We start from the raw sequence: 23,283 nt of genomic DNA, 5'->3' as shown, positions 1-23,283 counted from the left end.
CAAACAAAACCAAACAGCCTCCCTCACCCCAAATCCCTGAATGTATAGCATTGAACTCTGCATTGTTCTGGTGCTTATATTTATTTACATAGGTATTACAATAAAAAAATATATTTGATTCTCCCCTTTCTTCCCTGGAATGGTTGCCCCAGGGTTTCCCCAAGGATGGCTCAGCACATATCTCACACCATCCATCTTTCCGGAAAGTTACTCCCACCTCTCCTCCAGCCAGAGAGGGTTAATTTGGCCTTTCTCTGGACCTAGCAAGGGAAGCACCTGCTAGCAGGGTGGGGTGTTCCCTTGCACAGCTTGTCAGAGGCAGGTTATTATTATTATGATTTTGTAAAATAACACGTTTCTTCGTCTGCATCCTACCCCGCAACCTTCAATAGGGTGTCGCCGGTCTCCCAGCCCTTGCTGCCAATTTTGCTGCTTTCCCTGTTTGCAGAAACCTTAATGCTCTGTTTGAATTGGCCTGCAGAATAACTATTTGAGAAGGGCAAGAGACTGAACAAAAATGGGAGGCTTCCCCTCGTCCCCCCTCTCATCCCCCCCAAAAGAAGTGTAATTTGCCTTTAAAGGCTCTTAAACAGCAAACACGTTCTGTCTGATCCTCCTTAATAAAGTATCCCAGCAGTGCTACAGTGCCTTATTTGAGGTCTGTGCAGTCTCATTAAATTTGATGTGTCACAGAGGGCTTGGACATGTGAAAGGGAGGCTGCAGGAACCAGGATTGAAGTTTGCCAGATTTGCTAAGGAAAAATGATTCATTACGGCTTTTCAAAATGGACGCCCTTCAGGCTCCCTGCTCCATTGATTGTGTGCGCAGACAAGGGAGAGATGGGCGAAGGGGCCACCGCAGCCTGCAGATTTAACCCTTATTAATAGATGGATAAATTAAGGATTCGGTTTGATCTCTTAAGATGTGTGCTCATACTTCTGTGCTCTGAGTAAAGAAAGGAAAGGTTATTAAAGATTTAAGATCTGGTTTCAGCTGAAAACTTGGTGCTCACTTTTCCTGCTGCTGTGCTGCTGTAGGGCAGGGAGGAGGGCAGCAGCTCAAGGGTTTGCCTTCCTATGCTCCAGCCATGCCAAGCCCTCCATGTTCAAACCAGTGTCCCACTTCCCCAGTGACTTGGAAAGGGGAGAGTAGTTGGCAAGAAGCATGTTTGGGACATCCCTTTGATGTAGCTCCAACGTCATCAAGTTTGAGACCTGAACCTGCCGGCACTACAGAGCTCAAGGGCCATTGTGCAAGGACCACTTTGGTGGGGCTGTCTCCTCCTTCTCTCCATGCAGGAAGATTGCATGAGGATCTAGTTTCATGGACTTGTGCCTTGTTTAGGGGCAGGTAGTTGGTAGATATGCTGATCACGTATGCTGCAGTCTGGGGCAAAAGATGCTGTCAATGCATTGGAATCTGTGTCAGAGCTTGAACCCTGGTCAGCTCTTGCATCAGTGTAGCTGAGTGGCTCCGTCCCTGAAGCCCCCCTCAGCTACATGCCCTGTGCCTTGCTGGGAGGAGAGCCATGCTGCCCTGCTGGCTGGCTGTTCTTGGGGGCTTCTCTCCTGCAGTCACTTACGCTGTGCTAGTACTGGGTGAGCTGGAGGAGAAAGGTGTCGTACGAACAGTACCAGAGCAGAGCAATGCCACTGCCCTGGCAGGCTGCAGCTCCTTGGAAAACAAGGCAGAAGCAGGTTAAGCTGGACACCAAAAAGTGATGGTCGCAGACTTAGCGAGCATATCTGGAGACAGTGTCCTGGGTCAACGGCTCCAGGCAGCAGCAGGAGTCAATGAAGTGAGAGATGTTTCACAACATTAGCACACACTGCCTTGCGATGAGAGCGGTGATACAGCCAGGTTTGTGGGTATGAAAAGGTGTTAATCCTGGGCAAAAGGCTGCCATAGTGAGCTGATGAGCAATGGGCTCGCGCATTTACTTCCTCTCCTTTCTCTCTCTCTCTGTCCATGAGCCTATAGCATAAAGTTCACAATACAGCCAAATTTCAGTTCAAGACACCGGGGGGAAAAATGTCAAGAAAACGCATCTGAGGGATTCATGTCCATTTCTTTGGATAGCAACAAAAAGATGGGAGAAAACCAGCAAGGGGGATTTCCTGATGCTGCAAAGATTTCTCCTGATTTGTGGCATCTGAGTTAGGGGGCCAAAAAGAAAAACATTTGTGCTTTTAAAAAGGTTGTAGATCATCCTCTGAATGCTCACCATTTACATTTTAAGTGAAATAGGATGTCAAACCATTTTGCTTTATGTTTATTTTCAAATACTGTACGCTTTACTGTCCACTTTCTCTAGTGCCTGTGCCATTTAAATCATATTGTATATAGCCAAAGATGCAGGGAATATAAATCTCACATGGTGTATGTATACACCAATTATTCTTGGGAAATGCAGCCTGCCAGCTAGAATTTGCGGTACCTGAGAAACATGCATACAGTGGGCTACGCTATTTCTGCAAAGCTTTAGGCGTGATTCTTACCCAGCATAGATTTAAGAGTAAATCCACTGAGTTCAGTGGTGCGACACAGGTATAAAATGCATGTAAATGAGATCTTTTAATTTTAGAGAGAAAATTTCAGCTGTAGACGCATGCAGATGCTGTGTGATAAATGCAGTCTCTCAACTGCATATTTAAACAAAGCATTAAAGCATTCACACTTCCTGTTAGAGAAGTATTTTATTTCTTTTCCTTTATTTATACAGTGTGGCAGAAAGAGCGGAGATAAATTTCATCAGCTTCTTACTGCCTGCCTCATCACCAGCAGAGACACACAGGAACAAGATGAAACATTGTTCAAATAAAATGTAAATTTAACTTGCATGCCTTGTCCAGTAAAACACTGTGAGACTTGGCAAGGACTAACACAGTGCAATATGGAGAGCTAGACAGGGCCACAGGAGGGACAGACCTGGTTGTGGTCCAGAACTAAATGAAGTGAAGTAGCAGGGGTATCGGTATACAGGCTATGGGCTCAGCTCCATCCTTAAGGTCCACGCTCGAAGCATGTGTATCCATTCCCTGAGTCCTGGCCCTAACAAAATTTGGTTTGTGTTGGAGTTGTGCCTCATTTTTGCTTCGCTCAGCCTTTAACAAGGTGAGAGCTCCACTAAGGCTTTTGTAGTGGCGGTGCTATGCGAGAAGTGCTCTCTGCCATACGCTCTCTGGCCTTTGATAAGGTGTATCTTTTCAGCTTTTCACCAAACCAGAGGGTTTGCCTCTACTCTGAGATGCCTACAGTTATGAATATCATGGGGACGTCATTTCTGTTGAGACAACTCTGCCTTTGGTGAAATTGCTGAGCAGGTGACAAAGGAGTTAGGGATGGAGATGTGGTCAGCGTGACCGCCCAAGCCTCCGTTCTGCAGGAACGCATGCCAAACCCAGCAATGCTGGTGATGCAGATAGGGCAGGATCTGTGCCAAGTTTGTACTTTCTGGACTGAGGAGCTCTGTGTGTTCTTAGGAAAAATATTTCTGTACCAGCAGCGTAATGAGAGGTTTGGATCGCCTTGCCTTGAAAATAAAGAGACCGTCCTCCTCTGCCCTTAAGTAGCACTGCTTCCCTCATCTCAGTGAAACTACATGTTTACATCCCCTCAGCTTCGGGCACTAGGGAGTGCAGAGCAAGGTTCCCCAATCCCAGTGGCACCCCAAGTGAAATGGGCCAGGCTGCGGGGCAGTGTCTGTGCCTGCAAAGCTGCACCTGCGCTGGAGCCGTCCCAGCTGCTGTACGAGCCCAGATAAATCCGGGGAGAGGAATCCAAGTCATCGGGAATTTGATTTGCAGCTACTGCTCTACCTTAATTTGTGTATGTTTTTCTCACAATGAAGCTGAAAACTCAGCTAAGAGACAGTGCTAGATCTTCCCTGAGCTGCCCTTCAGCTTAATTAAAAGATATTCTCCCCAATAGCTTCCAGCACAAATCCCATTTACCAGGCTTTCTCATGGGCAAAGAAAGGCTGAAATTCAAGCTATAAGGCTAAATAGATCCACATTGTGCTGTGAAAAAAAAAAAAGAAGAAAAAAAAAAAAAAAACCAGCACCAAACCACATCACAATTCAGTTAGCTGCTTTAAAAGCTGCCTTGCTTATTGCCATTGTTATAAAACCTAATAAATCATGAGATTACTTTCTCAGGGTCCTAAAAGCTATCCTGCGGGTGGAGAGATTTAGACAGCAGATGAAATCAGGATGTTTGCTCAGCACACGTTCAAATCAATGGGCACAAGCAAACACCTCTCGGAGAGCACCCCACCCCAAGCCCTGAGTGGTGTGGCTCACACACGAGGGATTTGCACAGGCTGGGGGGTGCTGGTAGGAGGGAAGGCTTGCAAAGCCTCTGAAGCATTTAGGGAGTTTACAGGGCTCTGCTGCTTCGTAGCTGACATCTTCGGTTGCTGAAGAGGCTTTGCTTTGCAGTCACCCAGACCCCATGATACTTCTGAAATTTGAACACAGGCACCCTGTATAGTATTCTGCCTTGTGTTTTATAAAGGATATTCCTCAGGGTTTTAGTATCAATAGGTCTGACAGCCCTCAGGATTGAAGCTGGAGTAGAAAAGATTGTTGTGGTGTTTCTGCATTAGACTCAGCCTGTCCACTGTATTCCAGACCCCCTGTGACTGAGGAGCTACTACTTAACCGCTATACAGGGTCACATGCCTAAAGAAATTGTGGGTGTAATATCATCCAAATATCTGCCTATGTTAGAGGTGATATTTTGATAAACAACTGATGGAATAAAACTGAAAAGTATGTACGCACACCAGGATAATTTGTGAAGCCCCTATTATAAAAATCTTGTTCTTTAGGAAAACTAGTAGGTTTTCTTAAATGTTTTAATTTAAGAGTCCTGTTGATTTAATCTGTAACGTTCTGCAGGCAATGAGTTTGACCTAATGCCCATGTTTTGCCTATAGAAAATAAGCTGTATTAAACTACAGCTTAACCTGCCTCCACCTAGCAGTAAAACATGATTTTCAGAGCAGGTTTCTACTGCAGACAGCATGGTGCGGTGGATGGGGCACTGGCGGGACAGTCAGAAAGCATGAGAGCTCTTCCCAGTTCTGCCACTGGCCTGTTGGGAGGCTGGGGTGAGTCTTTTAATCTATTTCTCTTTGCTTTCATCTATTTAGATCGCAAGGGCTTTGAGGATGAAATGGGCTGTGTGTGCATGTACAGTGCTGAGCACAACAGGGTCCTGCCCCATGCTGGGACCGACACACTAAGCCCCAGTGTAAAAGAAATGAACCCAGAATGAATTCGCACAACTCCCTTTCTGTCAGCAGCACTGCACCAGCTGACACCAGCCGAGCACCTGGTCCTAAATTTAGCTTTAGACCTGACACACTCTTCAAGTCGAACTGGGACAATCCTGTTCTGGGCGAGCAGATAGGAGCAATTCAGAGATAACATATTCCAGGTCTTTCTCATTACAATTCTCCTCATGCAAGATTATCTTTGATTTTTCCATAGCTTCTCCACACTGGCAGCCAGAGGCTTTGTTTAAAACACATCCATCATTATCACTGTAATGTATTATTATTATTATTATAACTTATTCATTCATACAGCATTTTTCCACAACAACCTAGGAATCAAAGTGTTTTACACTTAGCAGTCTGAAAACAATCTGAAAGAAGAATTTCTGGGGGAAGGGAGAGAGTTTAAAACTACCAAAGTAAATCTGTGAAACTGATTCGAGGTTCACAGTGAAAACTCCAGGTCTAAGCAGAAAGACAAATAACGGTGAGGAGCTGTGGGCAGCTGAAAAGGAAACTACAATGTTGTGTAACATTAGATGAAAGAGAATTTAGAAGAGACTTTGCCTCATCTTTACCTTGAAGGATGTTCTCCAGCTAGCTTTGATACACAGTACCTCATCTCTAAAGCAGGAATCCAGATCTTGGTTCAGCATATGGACATCTGGGAGCTAAGGTATAGATTTAGCTAGACATAATTAATAAGGATCGAGGCTGATGCCTTAGTAGAACAGCAGTGATACTGACATTTGAAACTCTCCAGGTCTATGTTTTTCTCTGCAACTATCTAAAAAAAAACCCAAAACAAACAAACAAACAAACAAAAAAACCACATAACCCCAAAACAGAAACAGAGAAATCTACCAAAAGAAGGACTTGGAACTGTGTGAGGTCTGTGTAAACATCTGTTAAAAGCAGGAGGTGAAACCCAAATTAAACCCTAATTATGCCCCAGTCCCTTCTCAAAGAGTAAAACTGTCTCACGTTTGCATCACTCCAATCAAAGACAGCAAGAGACCTTGAAAGAGATTGTAGTGACATCTTGATTTTAGTTCTATCCAGACTAGAGAACCCTGAAGCCTTCAATAATTCATTGTTTTCTCCTCTTAATTTCCTTTCCTGCTATGAACATGCACCATGCCGTGTATTTCATGCTCAAGGTTTTGCTGAAGGTGATTCTGTTTGTGCAGCTTTTAGATGCAGCTTCTTGTCTTTTTAATTTTAATGCATCATTTTAAGGATGTCTCCTGAAAACCTTGATGTCTGCTTTGTGGAGTATCAGGAAGGCATGAAAAGATATGACTAAGGAAGATTATGATATCAGTCTGGTTAAGTGCAAATGCATTTATAAAATGCATTGGCTTCTCACCAAGAGGAAGTGACAGATCATCTTTGGCAATTTTATTAATGCATCTTTTCTGTATTGTTCTATATATCCCCATTATTTTTTAGAAACAGATGAGGACCAGCATTATTTTTCTAAACCTTTCCTGTCTTCTCTCAAAGAATCTTGTATGGATTTGGAAACTTGTATCCCAGATCAAAATGATCTTTCTTCTTTATTTATATATCTGAAATCATTATCTGAATATGTGCCCACTGGTTATTTGCATAGTTCAACTTCAGCCTGATTCCCCTGTGAGATTAAAGTATAACAGCCAATCTCTTGGCATACATTAGCAGGACTATTACCTGTCTAGGAGTTCACCTAGATGTCTTTTGAGAGCTGCCACGTTTGCAACTAGAAAATAAGGTAGAGAGCCACAGTGGCCAAGAATTTCCTGAGCACCTTCCTAACCAATGTTCCTGACAGCCAAGAACCAGCGTCTCTGTCACCACCATCTCCCTGATGCATTGCCATCCCTTAGGGTAACCTCCAAGGTAAACAGGAATGACTGGCCTATAAAGTCTGTCTTTTTGGATGCTTGCTTGCTTGAAACAGTTTTATCCTTTTTTTCTGCCCTGACTTCCTTCCACCACAAGTTGAGCGCCTTTTCTGGTGGGACGGGAGGCAGTTTATCCTACATAAGTCTAGTTTGAAAGGTATGTCTATGGAACATGGTGTCCATTTGTCCAACAATGCAGAATGAACCAAAGCATCATTACGTTCTGAAGGCCATGTGGTGGTTTTGCCACAGGAAGAGACATAGGGCTAATTACAGTATCAGGGAAATGCTGAGAGACTAGTCAAATACAAAATATTCAATTCATTTAATATTCCTGATGAATAGGCAAATTACTCTAATCACATTAGTTATTCTATTCAATTATTAGCTAAGAGTGATTAGTAGTGAATAGCTGTAACAGGATCTTCCAGGTGCAAAAATTAGGCATCTATAGTTTCATGATGTTTATTTTCAGCTGAAGATAATTGTCTCTTTAGTTCATCTCAGACATACATACACACTGACACACGCAGATACACTCTCTTTTGTCCAGGCATGGGGAAAAAAGGTAGCGGAAAACAGCGTTGGCCCACAGGTGTGGAGAGATAAGGACAATTCACTACAGAATTTAACAGGATTTATTTCAGTACGGTTGGGAAGAGATTTCTCAAAGATTATACCAAGTGAATGCAATGGGATTTAGATCTCTGGTTCCCACAGAACGCGCGGATAATGCCATTTCAAGCACTGGGCTCTACTACATTCATGCTTGATTTGATTGCACAACTGTGAGTTGTTGCTTGGCTTTACCTGTAGCACAAATATGACATAGGTGCCTTGTGTGACAGTGGCACTGCCATGCTGCTCTGTTTTCACCGATCCTCACTAGCTGCCAGATACTCTCATGCGTTGTTCTCATGCGCTAAACACGTATGCTGCCTGTGTGCAAAACTGTGGTGGCTAATTTACAAATAACATAAAAGTCTAAAACTTCTCCTTTATTAGCAGCTATATCATTGCACATAGATGATTCCAATACATAAGGAAAAGAAACTGAATCAGCTGCAAGATCAGAGTTTGGATTGCAAGCAAGGTATTTCGCTTATTTCGCCAAGTAGAAAATCAATGGGCAATAGTATTTGGACAGTAAATTGACAATAGTATTTACTTCCATATTGCACACAGCATTACCAAGTTGCGCTAATTTAATGTTCTCATGCACTTTCAGGATGTTATGCTAAGCAAAGTCTGAGCTGTCATTACATTTTTATGAAGTCAAAGCAGTTTCTAACAGCTTAGAAAAAAGGAATTTTAAAAAATTGATCTAATATCTCATTTTTCTAAGAGAATCTGTTCCTCTGGATTTCCCTGAGCTGTCAGCTTTCATTGATATGATCTGATTGATGCTGCTTGCCACATTAAGAAACATTGGAAGCTAATCTGTTTTAATCCCATTCTCTGTTTTTAATATAATACTCTTGAAGGGAACTGAAGGTTATTACTTGTTTAAGATACCTTAAATATTTGTGTCAAAACATTGTCCTGAAAGGTTCAAATCCAGCCTTTGCCACAAGGCTGGGGGGGAAGAAAACCTCCAAACCACCAATGTTGAGACCATTTGGAATGATCTAATCCATGCTTCAAATCCCTTTGTTCTCCTGTTCCCTTGCAGTGTTGGAGAGTTTGAGCTGAATGCTATTTATTAGATTGTTAGAGGGTGTGCTGGCTGCTAAGTCTCATTTCAAAGATTTTCTTCTGTAGGCTGTTTTGGGATGCTGCATTTTTCAAATGCATGATTTGCTCCCAGTTTGGATAAAACCTGCCATATCACAAGTCATTTTCCATGGCAAGGACTAAGAATCCATCACCGCACTGCAGGGAACACTCCATTATATTAAACTGATACCTTTATTTCTGGGGGAGAAAGCTATGGTTTTCTGGGACAGGAATTGGGGGGATTGGAAAAAAAAGTCCTCAGCTAATGAGAGTTGTACATTATCTTAGAAGAATCATTTATCTCTATGCCAGTTGTTTAGCTGGGTTTGCCAGGCTTGAAAATTTAGATTTATTGGTGCCAGAAATAGGAATGGAAACATTTAATGGTCTTGTACTCTACAGAGGTGATGAGGAAAAGCAAAGGAAAGTCAGGAGGTGGCTGCAAGGATGGTCAAATTGTGCATCAATGACTTTTTTCTTTTTATCTTTTTTTTTTTTTTAAGAATAAATTCTGATTGCTGGAAGAAAAGATGATTTTTAGGAATATGCAAGATGTAAGATGCTGGATATGCTACAGGCAAAACTGGTCAGAATTCCAGCATTTCATCTGGGAATTGATGTCATGACCTTAAATTGCTGACAAAATATTACATTTGAATTTTAAGGTCGCACCTTTCCCTTTCTGACCGATATTGTAGCAGTTTGCTGTGGCCAGCTGGCCTGAATTGTGACGGTTCAAGCACTGCCATTTCATGAAGCACAGCTCTGACTTTCTTTTAGTCACCGGTTAGCATGTACTGCCTCCATCTTTGCTGCAGTGCACCCAGGGAATAACCAGAGCTGTTCTGCTGAGGAACTGGCTCTGTGCAGGAGCCGAAATGCTGCATCCCCTTGTTCAGAGAGCAGGGAAGGGCTGGGGACGCCACCACTGCCATGGCCAATAGCCCTGCTCCCACACACCAAGATGGAGATGGGGAGCTAACCTCGGCAGGGGGGCTTTTTTAGCAGAGAAGGGATACAGATCCAACCGGCATGTGTACAAGGGCCAGGGGCTGCGTGCGAGCATGATCACAACAACCAGCACCTTTGTCAGGGCTCAGTTTGTTTTATCCCCAGTGGTAAATGTTCACCTGCAGAATCGCTCTGCAGCCCAGCACAGGAGGTGTTTTCTCCTCTGCTGCTGTTGCCAGACAAGGCGCCTCTCCGTTTCCGAAGGTGCTGGGCTCAAGATGGCTCCCATAGCATATGCACATTTGCTTGTGCTTGTGTTTCACTAGTGATGCTGTTGTTTACACTACATGTTAAAACAGGGCTTGCACTGGCTTCGCAGGAGCAGATGTGAAGCATAATCTTGGATGCTTTCCCAGCCCTCGCTCAGAGCGTCCAAGTGCTCAGTATTTCCTGCACGAAGCAAGTCTAGTCTGACAATGCCAGCTGCACTAAATGTGCTCTCGGACTGAATGCTCAGTGTCTGGGTGGCTGATAGCTCTCATACAATACCAGCGTTTTCAGTCAGTCCCATTTCTAGCTCATTTGCTTCCTGCGCAGCCAAACCTTAAGCGTCGCGGTGCTACTTTTGTCACCTTGCCAAATCTCGGTGTTGCTCCTGCATGGAATACCCTCAAGCAGGATCATGATGTCGAAGACAGAGGTGGTGAAAATACGTCTGTCATGCCCGACACGCTCCCCGCACACCTGCTGCTGCACGTAGCGAAGCAGCTGCCACTGCTTTCCCCGGACCTGTGGTGGTCCAGCATGACCCCTCATGTTGCACCTGACCATGGCCTGTCCTCAGGGAGGTACAAACTGTGGTCCAAAGAAATGGGTTTTCTCCTGTCTGTTGCCTGCTTTTGATCATCTCTTTGGATTTAGAGCTAAAACACACACGTGCATTTACGGTTTATGTAGATCAAGCGGCAAAGCAGTGAATACTTAGTTCCTTCCTGCCAAGTTTTTCACTCACCATAGTACATAGTCCACTTAAGAGCTGCAATCTGGTTGCTTCATTTGCTTTCAAACTCGGTTCCCATTTGTTCCTCCAAGACATTTGGGTAAGTGGCAGCATCTGTCTTATGTTTGTGTTATTCACACTGAATTTCCAAATGGACATTTTCAAATGGGTGCAACATGCTACGCTGGCTTGAAAACCAGACCTCTCCAGGCTGCACTTGACTTATTAGATGTTAAATAGATGTTGGTGTGGGGCAAGATGGAAGACCTCCAGAGCAGCACCGGAGCCTCCGTGAGCGGGACGACCCCCTGCTGGCGCTGCTGCCGCGAGGGCGCGGGCAGGGCCGGAGAGCCGCGGCGGGGCAAGGCCGGAGGCCGCGGGCGGCCGCGGTGAGGCCGCGGGCGGCCGCGGTGGGTCCGCGGCGGCGGCAAGGTGCCCATGCCGCCCGGGCTAGAACAATCGGAGGGTGTTTAACCCCGCGGCCCGGGCCCCGCCGCACGGCGCTGGCCCAGGGCCCTCTAGCGGCCCCGCCGCCGGGCGCTCGGCCTCCCGCCCCCGGCGCGCAGCCCGGGCCGCCGGCCCTACCTGCGCGGCAATGGCGGGCGGCCGGCCGGCGGGCGGGGCGGCACCTGCCGCGTCCTGCCCCGGGCAGCCGGAGCCCAGGCGCCCTGCGAGCGGGGCCGCGTCACGGCAGGCTTCCCAGCAGCCCGTTACAGGTTTGGGGGTACAGCAGCACCCGCCCTGCGCCCCCGTGCCAGCCCCTCCTTGCGAAAGGTGTTTCTCTCCCTGAGCTGACGCAGCTAAACCGCCCCGCGGCCCTGCTTTACGCTTTGTCCTCCAACGGCGTGACTGGTTACAGCGTTATGTTTTTCCTGCGGGGGGGGAGGGGGGGGGGGGGTTGACGTGGTCTCCAGTCTGGGGAGCCGGAGAGCCGGCCGGGGCCGGGGCTGCGAGCGGGCGGTGGGCACCGGGCGGGGGGAGCCGCAGCGGGCCGGGCCCCCGCGGCTGGGGCTGCTGCGGGGCCAGGGAACGGGGGGCAGCTCGTTTCGGTCTGGCTTTCCCCTGGCAGCTAATGTGACTTCTGTCCAAGCTTGCTGGTGGGAACCCATGTAAGCAAAGGAAACATCTCTGCTGTTTTATAATACGATAAACACCTGGGCTTACCTGCGTAGGATCTGTGCCTCAATTATTTCTACAGTTTTTTTGTGTTCCCCCAATCGCCTTTTTTTTTCATTCTTCAGATTTTCTGCACCAGCACTTTCTAGGGCCCCTTTTTCAGCCTGTTTGCAAATAAATTTGCCACCGTCCATCCCCTTTTTCCTTATACAATCAGTTTTTTGAAGCTGTCAGAGAAATTGCTCAGATGTTCCCCCCAGAAAATAGAAGCTTTAAGTTGTTCCCTGTTGGTTTTACTTCTTATCCCTTTCATTTGCAGTGGGGGGGAAATACAGGTAATTGCAGATGCCATACATCTCAAACTGTTTGTGGTGATAGTTACAATTACCTAAAATAATGGCAGAAAGATCTGTGGAGTTAATGTGCCGGGCGACATTAATACTTTAAATACATTGTAACAGTCTGTGTTTGTGACGTTGCCTGTGTTGGATCTTCTAAAATGGGCTAAATTTGCCATGCTGGACATAAGGAGGCATAAAAAGGTTTCTCACTCGTTTCAGATTGAGGCTCATCTGAACAGCTATTAGGAAAGACAAGGAGGAATATCACTTGCACCCATAGGGATCTACTTTCTTCTCAACGTAGCTGTGTGGCCCTCATCTCTCAAAAGCTTTAAATAGAGGCAACATTTTCATCTGCAAAACCATTTGCAGGTTGTCCAGCCTGTGCTACATAGACAGTCAATCTTCATCAGTGTTTCTCATCCAATTTGCAAGTAAAACCCTCTTCTGGGTTCCTCCGTCTCCATGGACGGCCACTGCTTCTCAGACAAAATGGCAGAAGCTGTTTTCTGCTAGTTTAAGGGAGGGGAGAACATCTGTAAATACTGGGTTCCCCTTCCCCAGAGGGGCAGAGCTGCCCGACTGTTGAACAGTGTCACTGTCCTCAGCAGTAAGTGCAAAGTGTTCCTCAGATCCAACCTCAGTAGACCTGGACAGGAATTTTTAGAGGTACTGTAACTGGGGTCAGATTCAGCCAAGTACTTGTGAAAAATCTTACACTGTTCAGGGTGGGCTTGGCCACTCTCTGGATGGAGCCAGGCAAAACCTCTAGGAAAGGGAGATAGGAAAGGGGTGCAGGTGCAGACAGAGATGGTGTTTTGCCTACGGTCACGCAGACAGCTCAGGAAACAGAACCGTGGCTCTGGCTTTTGCCAAGAGACCTCACTCCCTCACCAGCCAGACTGTGGGGAGAAAGACGTTGGGAGTGAAGGGCTGACAGAGTCTGACAGAAGCTTAGCACCCTGCTGGATCCAGCACTTTAAAATCTGCGATGAAAGATAAAATTCTCTGCACTATGATGGCAGCAAAGTCCCTGGTGCAGCCCTTTGTCTGAAAGATGCCAGTGAAGACTGTGCCAAGGTGCTTTTCCCTGACCATCTGCCTTATGAGCCCACATGCCAGGGTTGATGCAATCCAAAGCCTGATAGCACACAGTCCTGCTGGTTTATGAGAATCCATTTCGCAATTAAAACAAATATTTAGGATTTCTTCTAAATGAAGCGGCCAACTCCTTGGAAGGAAAGTCTGGCAGATCTGAACTGGATAAAGAGGCCTCCCTTGCTCTCCTGACAGATGCAAATAGCACTAAGTTTCGAAGGACTACAGAGGTCATATACGTCATTAAAAAAATCACACTGGACCTAAATAAAAAATAAAAAGGACTATAGAATCTCTAAAAATCCAGAGGGAAAGAATGCTGGCTGAGCTCCTGGGCAGAAGGTATGTCCTCTCCCTTAGGCACATCCCTCAGCTTAGATATCACAGTGATAGGCAAGGCATAAAAGGTAGAGGTTATCTGGTTACCAGGATGCTGACTTTTACTCCATATTTCCTTTACAATGTGCCACAGGGCACCTACTCTGCATCTGGGGAAAAACTCCATCCTGGCTCAGGCTGGGTCATTTTTGTACTTCGACCTGAGCTTTCAAGGGCAATATCTCTTGCAACAAGCTTGATGTTTCCTGAGCTTCCTTCTAGTGCCACCACCATGGTAAACAAATGCATATGCTTCCTGCAGTTCCTTGGCAGTCCTTTGAATGTCTCCTACATGGTAATGATGAGGTCTGGCATGCCACTGTGCAATCCAATGGTCTCACACCCCAACAGTGCTCAGCTGCAGGTCATATGTTCCCCTCTGAACCATATTTTCTGATGAAAATCTTTTTGGCTGCAGCCTCATAACCAGCTTGAGTTAAGTCAACAAGACAGAGGAAATTATTTGGCCAAGATGAAATGGCAAGTTGGTAGCAGACCTGGGACTGGAATGGGGTCTCTTAACTGAAGGGTAGTTCTTTATAGCTGTGGCTGATGAGCACAGTATGAACGCCAACCCATCCTATTAATGTCATGCACACCTTCATCTGCTCGTATGTTTCTGATGAGCAAAGAGAAGGAAGAAAACTAAATCTGCTATGCACATTGCAGTGTTGCACATTACAGAGGTAATCCTTAGGCTCCCCCATGGAAGTACCTCCAGGCTGTTGGACTTTCCCAGCCACGCAGTCAGGCATCTACCCTGTATCTGAGATATGTCAGCAGCTGTAAACCACGTCTTTTGTTTCACCTTGATCCAGAGAGGGAGGATGGACTTTAAGCAGTGAATGTTTTTGAGACTCCGAAACTTAATGTGATATGGTTTTGGCTACAGTTACTTAGTGCTATGTACTGGTGCTACCTACTGAACAGGGGACGTGTGAACTGCTCTGTCTCCCGGTGCTACTCTCACTTTTTAAGCTGTGCTGTAAAAAGGAGTGGGGGACCTCCTTTTTTTCTGCTGGCAGGGTTCTGGCTATCATTCTCCGTGGATGGTTTCTAGACACACATTCCTTTGTTTAGGAAGACCCTGTATTATGTTGACACAGCAGCATGCGGCACTGGAAAAGGAAATAGAAAAAGCTTTTGAACACAAACTGGACTAGTGGTAGTAGAATGCAGGGGTTTGCAGACAGCTGTGCTCCTTTTCAGGAAGAAAGGTGATTAAATATGGGGGAGCAGTTGAAGTCAAAAATTCAGATCTGCATCTCTGTTTTCTGAAAAATGTTGGGCAGCAAGCCCCAGTGATTTATTCCATTTGTAGGGCAGTTACCAAAGTGGGTTCAATGTCAAAGTGGTGAGGTTCCTTGGGTAGAGTGGGGCACTATGTGGATATTTTGCGTACCAAGAACAAGGAAACACTGTGGAAGCTGTTTGGGCTCCTTGCCTTGTTCTTGCATTGTGTCACTTCATGGTGCAGTAACTCCCACCCCCTAAGCCTCAGTTTCTCCTCTGGGAATATTAATGCTTATTGGTAAAGTGCTTTCAGGGCTTGTCCATGAATTTTTAAAACACAACAGAATTGCCAAAAAAATCTGTGGTTTCGTTCCAAGTCAATAATTTCCCACACCCTAAGGACCATGTCCTCAATCAAAACACATCTGTTGCAGTCAGTGAGGCTCCATCAGTTTATAACACCTATGTCAGAAGTTTATCTAAGCTGTTCCACCGATCTCTGTTTCCCAACGATCCTAATGGATATTCCATGAAACAGGCCTTTTGAATGGCCTGCGAGTTCTGGGCTCTTTCCCGGGATTCCCAAGCATAGATTGAATTCCTTATCTTGCTGCAAACTCCCCACAGGTCTGTGCACAAAACCAGCTTTTACGCTTCTGCTTGGGACTCATATGCACCATTTCCATTTGTAAGGCTTAACTGTTGCTGTGACTCAGCTGCAGCACACGAAATAACCGTACAGGGGCACAGCCTACTGTGATAACAGGGAGGTTTGATTGTGTGCCTGAGCACCCAGTGAAAGCAGCACGAAGGGACATTTTACACTGTCTTAAAAGTCCTTTTAGAAGAATGCCGTAGGGTAAAAGATCCTTACAGTGTATGAGAATTAGGTTTAATCTCTCTGTGCCTCAGCTCTGCAACTGTGAAATGGGGATAACTGATATTTTTCACATGGCTTTGCCAGTTCAGGTCATAAGGTCTTTCAGGGTAGGCATGTAGCATCTCTCTTGATGTTGTTGGGTGTCTGGCAGGACCATGCCCCAGCTCCACATGGTGTACTAGGGCATGACTGCAGTACAGCAAAGGGGTACAGAATTTGGCCAGTGCTGTGAGCTGCCCCACAGCCCCCAGGTCCCACTCTGTGCTTTGCTTCTCAGTCCTGGTTTGTTTATCTCTTGGGGGCCTTTCTGTTTTTAATCCCATTGTTCCTCACCTGGGAATTTAAGGCTATTATTTAATTTCCTTCCAGATTACAGCCCTTCCCCCTTGCCTCCCAAGTCTCCTGCTCCATTGCCAGCCCCAGGCCCTCAGAGAAGGCATTTTGCTTTTCTACCCCTCTGTGTGAGTCAGTTTTCCTTGGCTCTCACAGCATCTCCTCTTGTCAAGGCATTATCCAGTGGGGAGCCTGATTATTTAGATTCCTCCAGTTTCCCCTTTTAATATATCTCCTCTGTGTCCTGCAGCCTGACCCCTGCCAAAGGACCTGCCACGAGGGTTGTTTCTCCCAGTCTGAAGCCCTCCCCCAGCTTCCCTTTCATCTGTGTTTTCTAAGAGGTCTGTGCTTCAGGCAGCAAAGTCAGGGAAGGGGCCTCCGGGTCCACCGCAGGATCCCTCCCCCATCACCTGAGAAAAGGCAAAGGCAAAAACCAGTTCCAGGGCCAGTCCTGGCGGGTGGGGGGGGTGGGGGTGGAGGGGGTGGGGAATAGCTGAGCCCACGAGGGAAAATAAACCATTTAATCCCTTTTTTAATTTGCAGTATGGTTCCTAGCAGACTGTAGGCACTCTGGGCCAGATCCTGTGCTGTGCTCTGCAGCTTCCTTTTCGGGCAGCAGATGTGGGAGAAGTGGGGAGGGGGTCTCTACAAACCAGAAAGCAGATGGTATTAATTCAGTGCTGGCCCAGCCTGGGTGTGAGCTGCTGCGCTGGAGCCCAGCACCCGGGAGTGCAGCCTGGGCTGGTCCTTGACAGGTCCAGTATGCCCAGTGTCCAGAGGGACCAGTCTGAATCCCCACATGGGGACCTCGGGCAAGCCCCTCACTAGGTTCAACATAAGGAAGAGATGCTGAGTGATGTGATTTGATTCCCTACTCCATAGAAATAGTATTTAGCACTTCCCAGCCACCAGTCTCCAGGGGTTTTGCATAGCAAGGCATAAGCAGTACTGGTGTAGCACCGAGGTGGAAATGGAGATAGGCCACCCAGGGCTGCTGTGAGTCTGTGAACCTGGCAAGCCTCTGCAGGCGCAGCACCACAGAGAGCAAATTCACTTCAGTGAGATTCACATGTTGAAGGGCTCAGGGAGGCCTCTTTAACAGAGGGTGCACATCTGTACACCTTTCCTATTCAAGGTGGTACAACCATCATCTCATTGAATTTGTCACATTGCCCCCTGCTTTCACAAGCCACTCGGAGATTCCACAGGGAGCACTGACACCAGCTGCAGTTGTCAAGATACTTGGAGCAAATCCCTCTGTGACCTGTATGATGGAGAGCATATGCACAGCCCAGGGTCTGAGGGAAATCACCTCCCATATGAAGAACATAAACATGTATTCCTAGCTCTCTGCCAGCATTTTATTTGTGAATTTGCTAGAGAAGGAGGAGACCCTTGGAGGTCTCCAAGCTCTAGACCCAAAATAAATAAAACATTGCTAGCATATATTTAGCAAAACTAATGTTGAACACAGAAAAACAGAGAGGGAATGATGGAAAGATATAGCTACTAGAAGCTATTCTCGCCAGAGAGCAGGGCACTCTCTGAATGTTTAGGTGGGTGGTTCCCTGTTCGTGGCTTAGGCAATGTGTAAGGCACATGCAACCCGCCAGTGTTAGTCCTTGTATCGAAACCCAGCCCTACCAGAGTCCAGGCTGAAGGGCAGATAGAGGGAAAGAGGGTGTTGTCCACACAGCATTGCTTGTTAATCTTGAGATGGGCACATGCTCTCAAGTAAGTTCTCAAATATGACTCCAGACTGGTGCAAAACAGCAGCTCAGTGGCCCATGATGGTGTTAGGTCCTTCTTTAGTTCATACTTCTGGCACCCTTCTTTGCTGCATCATGCAAGAGAGATGGATGATTTGATCTTAGGAAATTGTTTTGTGGTCAGCAAAGCTATAGGAGCCAGAGCAGGTGGGAAAATGTCTCCCTTCCTGTCTAGGTATCACTCTATGAAACAGCCAACTGCAGTAACCTTGCGTGGGGACAAAGGTATTATTGTTCAGTGTGTGGCCCAGAAGGCCTGCAGCTTGATGTCAGTGCTAAGAACTACTGTTAACAACTCTGACTTGGTTTAGTTTTTCTTAATCCAGTCTTCCAAGAGTAAAATCCCACTCTTGCCGAGACCTACCTCCTTTGGAATCAGCCAGCACTGATGTAGTAATTGCCACGACTTGTCGTTCCCTGTCCCATCTATCACATAGCACAACATGACACCTCAGCCAGGGAAATTCAAAAAGAAGCGGTTTTCTGTCTGCTTCAATTTACCGATAAAGAGCAAGAAAGGCTTTGAAAGCAGGGCTTTAAATAACTATATTCTTGATGAAAACCTCCTTCATGAAATGTAACGGCACATTTCTCTTGGAGGACTGCTGTGCCAAAAATGTAGTTAAAAGTATTTCCCCCCTTTCTCTACCACCATCCACCCTTCCCCTGCTGCACCAACAGTGCCATCAGTTTTTAGCTCAACTGAGGGTCAAGGGAGAGTCCTGAAACATTGCCCCCCACCTAGGGATGTGTCCCAGCATTCATCTAGGTCCAAGTATCTGAGCAGTCCCACTGACACACACACACACCTCATCCTTCATAAGATGTAAAGGAAAAGTTATCGGTATTAAGCGACAGCTTTTCACTGGTATTTTCAAAGGGAGGGGCTAGGATCCATAAAAGAAAATGTTCATCCATAGCTAGGACTGTTTGAGCTAAAATCTTATAGATCCTTTGAAGTCCTGCAAGCCCAGGTATTTCTTTGAATTACTGATGTTAGTACCACTCAGCCAAAGTGAAGGTTTGGGCTGATATGACTGTGTTGCAGCTATGTAAGTTCCATGCCTCTGTTAAAATGCATCTGTATCATACCCAATATGCTACATTTTTAAACATTTGGTTCCAGGAGTACAACAGCACTGTCATATGGTTTCAAGTAAGCCTCGTGCTTCTCAGGCCAAAGGCTGTAGGCAACCAATATTACAGGAAGCAGAGATTTGACATCTGCATCAAAACTGCCATGCGGTTACCTTCAAGTTTAAAAACTCCCCTAACATTAACCTCACACTTGACATAGTTACCATCTTGCCCCTCTCCTACCTGTCTGAACAGTGCTGTAAATACAACTTCCTGGCTAATTGTCTCAGCCCCGCCACCACCACCATTTATTTATTTTTTAACCCCATAGTGAGCTTAGCCTGGGAATCCTTATCACAAAGCACGCAGCAGCCCTGGCCCATCTAGGATCTCTCTCTCTCCACCCCACCCTCCCACCCCCCACCATTACTTCTTGCTTTGCTAGAAGCGCATGTCTCATCATCTACCCCTCCTACCTCTGGCCAGACTCTGCACTGCAGAGTGTGGTGGGAGAAAAAACGTCCTACCAGCTCATGTGTTAGGAGAAGGAGAAAAAGAATTTCTCTCCATTGTTCTGCAGCACACAAGGTGTCTAACTTCAGATTTTTATTGTGGAATCTGTGGAGTTGCCTGCATCCCTTTTAATGTTACATCTATTTGGTATATAGTGAAGTGGGGAGAGCCCACAAGCAGGATGATTCAGGAAGGGGAAGGGCAGGAATGAATGAGAAGACAGGCTGAAGCCTCCACTGGTGTAAAAGGAACAAGGCATCCCTGGTTTGGGAAGATTTCTGTCATGTTGAGAATCTGGCCTGGTGAACAGCACAGCAGTGATTATTTTCCAACACACAGAGCACATATTAACTCAGAGTTCAAAATTATTTTCCTTGACATAGTGAGAAATGAGACCTAACATGGCGATCATACATAATACATGAAACAAGCAAAAAGACAGAAAGCAAACAAAAACAAGATCAAATGCACAGGATACACAGCGGTATAGGGCAACCCACCACTTGTGTACTGGTGCTAACAGCAATAGCAGTGGCTCCCCTGCACCTTTCAACACAGGATCCCCAAGTATCTTGTAGAAAACAAAACTTAAATCAATCAGCCTCCCAGCACCCATTGGAAGGAAGGAGAGGGGGAAATGTTTGCTCACCTCCACAAGGAGAAAAGCCGCCATCCCTAAGGGTAAACACAGCCACTGTGTAACCACACACAGCATGGCTGAACGGGTGTTTAAGCCAGGCACAGGAAGACTCTACTTGTGCTGCCTAATTCGGACTCCTGCAGTAGCTGTGGGGCACCTAGCTTGCTGCTGTAATCATTAAAGAGGGAAAGTTACAGAGTTGGTTTTAAGCCAGACTTTGTACTTTGGCCCTTTGGCAGAACAGTTTTCTCTCTACGGGCAGTGGCGTTTATAGTCAGGGATTGTAGGGCTCTGCCATGGATTCAGCTGCAGATACAGGGAGGGAGGTGCTGCTCCTTAGTGCATGGTCCTTCTTGACATTTTCTGAGCTGGCCTGCAGACAGTCAGCTTGATGGGGTTTGGGTGAGGATCTCTTTTCCCTGTCTCTGTGTTTGGGTTGGTGCCTCCCCTTTTCCTGGGTCAGTTTACCAAGAAATTATGAGTGATGGAGACCTGGTTAGCTCCGTGTGACCATCAGCAACAGAGGTTTTGATGGTCTTCTGAGCATCCTGAGAGAAAGGTAGGTCTTCCTCAAACAGTCCAAGTAAAAGAATATGCCAGAGCTTCAGCTGTTAAAAGATGTTAGAGCTCTATTAACTTTAATGAACTGAGTCCCTAACAGATATTTCTGTCACTCTTGAATTGTATGTAAGCTGCAAGGGACGTGTGTGTTGGAAAACAAATTTGAGAAGTACAATCTTGAAATGGTGTTTAGCAAAATAAGGGAAGTCACAGTATTTCTTGAGCTTTCTTTGTTTAATCACTACATTGTGATTTTTCCCCAGCAGCATGTAACACATCCACCATCCCCCTACACACACACATGCACACACATACACTCTGCACCAGGGCAACTGCTCTGAATTTTATTGGAAAAATATAAAACGGCTTTGCATTCTTACCTTTATTTCAAGACCTCCTACAAGAAACAGGAAGGGTAAACATGAAAGATCTGTTTCCTTTAAATTGTGAGTGTGGGGGAGTTTTCCTGTAGTGAAAGGACTGTTTTGAAAAGCCCTAAATGCTTTTGAATTGAATACATAGAAGTAATGTACACACGGTTTGAATTTACAGTTCTGGGTCTCCTATCCCCCTCCATATGAATCCTATAAGTTAGACGTGTTGCTACAGTGATTCCCACCGGGAAAGTCTGGACCTAGACTAGGAACAGCTGTAGATCTACAGTCCACCAAAGTCGGCTTCTGAAACAGATATGAATTATTGGTTCAGTCAGATAAATATGGCTTTGCCTTTTCCCCATAGGCAACCACATATGGCACTTGGAAAGAATTAAAACCTTTACCCTTGGCCAGGTCTGGTTAAATAATGGCTCTTTCTTATATTTTCCCCCTCTCTCCATTTGCTCTCATTCATTCTTCTTTTAATTTTCCTTTCATGATCTTTTTGGCACCAGTATCCGAAATGTCACCTCCTCAAAGTGACCCTGAATTTTACAGTGTCACCTACAGGGCTGCAGGAGCACAGGCAGGCAGACATATGGGGAAAAATGTAGTTGTTCAGCGGGGATGGAGCTCTGAAAGGAGAAACAAAACCAGCTTTCTGCTTCTCAGTGTGGCCACACTGAGTCCAGAAAAGCCTCTGAGGCTGCAGCCGTGCTGTCAGCTGAATGCAGGCTGGCCCTGGAGCCCAAATTCGCCCACCATCCCAGGGGTGTACATGCAGGAAGGATGCTCTGGCACCCTTCTCAGGGGGCAGAGATTATGTCCTCTCCCACACCAGCAGTGCCAGTGGAAATATACAGGATTTTTAGTGTAGCTGTGTTATGGTTTGTGTTAAACTGCTCTAACAGCGAGGACCAGCAGTCTGAGGATGAAGCATCACGGCAAGATGCAGGATGTGAGAGTTCAGTTGCTGACTCTGCCATGAGCAGCATCGCTCTGAGCCAGAGCTGTGCGTGGCTGGGCACTGAGCCGAACCTGCTCTCCCAGCCTCTCCTCTCCCTTCATAGGTCTCTGTGCTGCTGGTGTACGTGTGTCAGCATCTGCCCCTCCGAATCCAGGGCATGCAAGCGCAGAACAGTATCCCTTAGAGGAGGATTCAACCTCATAGCTAATAAATGCTCTTACCTGCATCTCTTGGAGTCCCTGATATCCTTTCCTCTCTCTCTGCTCCTTTTTTCTACCCTCATTCATTCATTCATTCATTCAGCCTCACAAGCTTGAGGAGACTGCCCTCAGCCAAGCCCTCCACTAGGTTTAACCCAGTTATGTTCCTAAAGCTATTTCATGGGCTTTAAAAATCTGGAATTAAGAAACCTGTAAGTTGCTGCTTTATCTCATTATCTCCTGTTTTGCATTTTAATGTGCCTGCTCTAAAAAAGACCTCATTGATATTCTGGTTCAGCATGTGTTTGTTTGTGTCTCTTGGGAAAATTGGGTACAGATATTATGAAGTCAAAAACACACACAGGAGAGTTTGCTGCATATTTTCCTTTCCTTTTTTCCTTCTTTGAAAGATTATGTGATTTTCTTCACTTTCCTGAATGGCAAGTGAATAGAAATGGCAGAATTTTGAGACAGCTCAGGACGTAGGATATAATCTACTGATCTTGGAGATAGATATCTGCCTCCAGCTCTGTGGCTGTAGCTCCTGGAGTCTTCCTCCCTCTCTGCAAAAGGACCCCAGGATTGTGGTCTGAAATGCAGGTCACTGTGCCTGGCATCCTCCTAGAGCTTCCTATTCATGCGGCATCTCTTCCTGAAGTCCTAAAAGTCACGGTGCTGACAGGGGCAATCCAAATAGTCAAAAGCAACTGACCCAAGGACAGTGTCAGACCAAAGGTGACCCCAAAGGCCAGTATTTCTTGCTGTGCAGCCAGCCCGGGAGGGTGGCACTGGGCAGGAGTATGCCCACCAGAGCACATAGGCTCCTAGATGTGGGGCATGCACAGCAGCTTTGAACGGATGGGATGGCCCCAGATCGTCTGTGGGTGGTCCATGAAGTGGCTGTGTGGGCAGAGGGCAGGCATATTGCAGCATCACCCTGACTCCAACAGCAGGTCCTCAGCAGC

The 23,283-nt window shown here is 46.2% G+C and overlaps 1 long non-coding RNA gene across 1 annotated transcript in view; it reads right to left on the bottom strand.

The window, feature by feature from the left end:
* The window catches only part of LOC130141670 (uncharacterized), a 47,489-nt gene extending 27,113 nt beyond the window's left edge, over window positions 1-20,376 (bottom strand). Inside the window, exon 1 of the long non-coding RNA XR_008819134.1 lies at window positions 20,223-20,376. This is a non-coding gene — a long non-coding RNA (uncharacterized LOC130141670). The remainder of the gene's footprint in view (window positions 1-20,222) is intronic.
* Between the last annotated feature and the right edge of the window lie 2,907 nt (window positions 20,377-23,283).

The sequence above is a fragment of the Falco biarmicus genome, chromosome 20 (genome assembly GCF_023638135.1).
Source record: "Falco biarmicus isolate bFalBia1 chromosome 20, bFalBia1.pri, whole genome shotgun sequence".
Lineage (NCBI taxonomy): Eukaryota > Metazoa > Chordata > Aves > Falconiformes > Falconidae > Falco > Falco biarmicus.
Note: the sequence above shows the minus strand (reverse complement) of the source record. Positions and strands in the feature narration are given on the sequence as shown.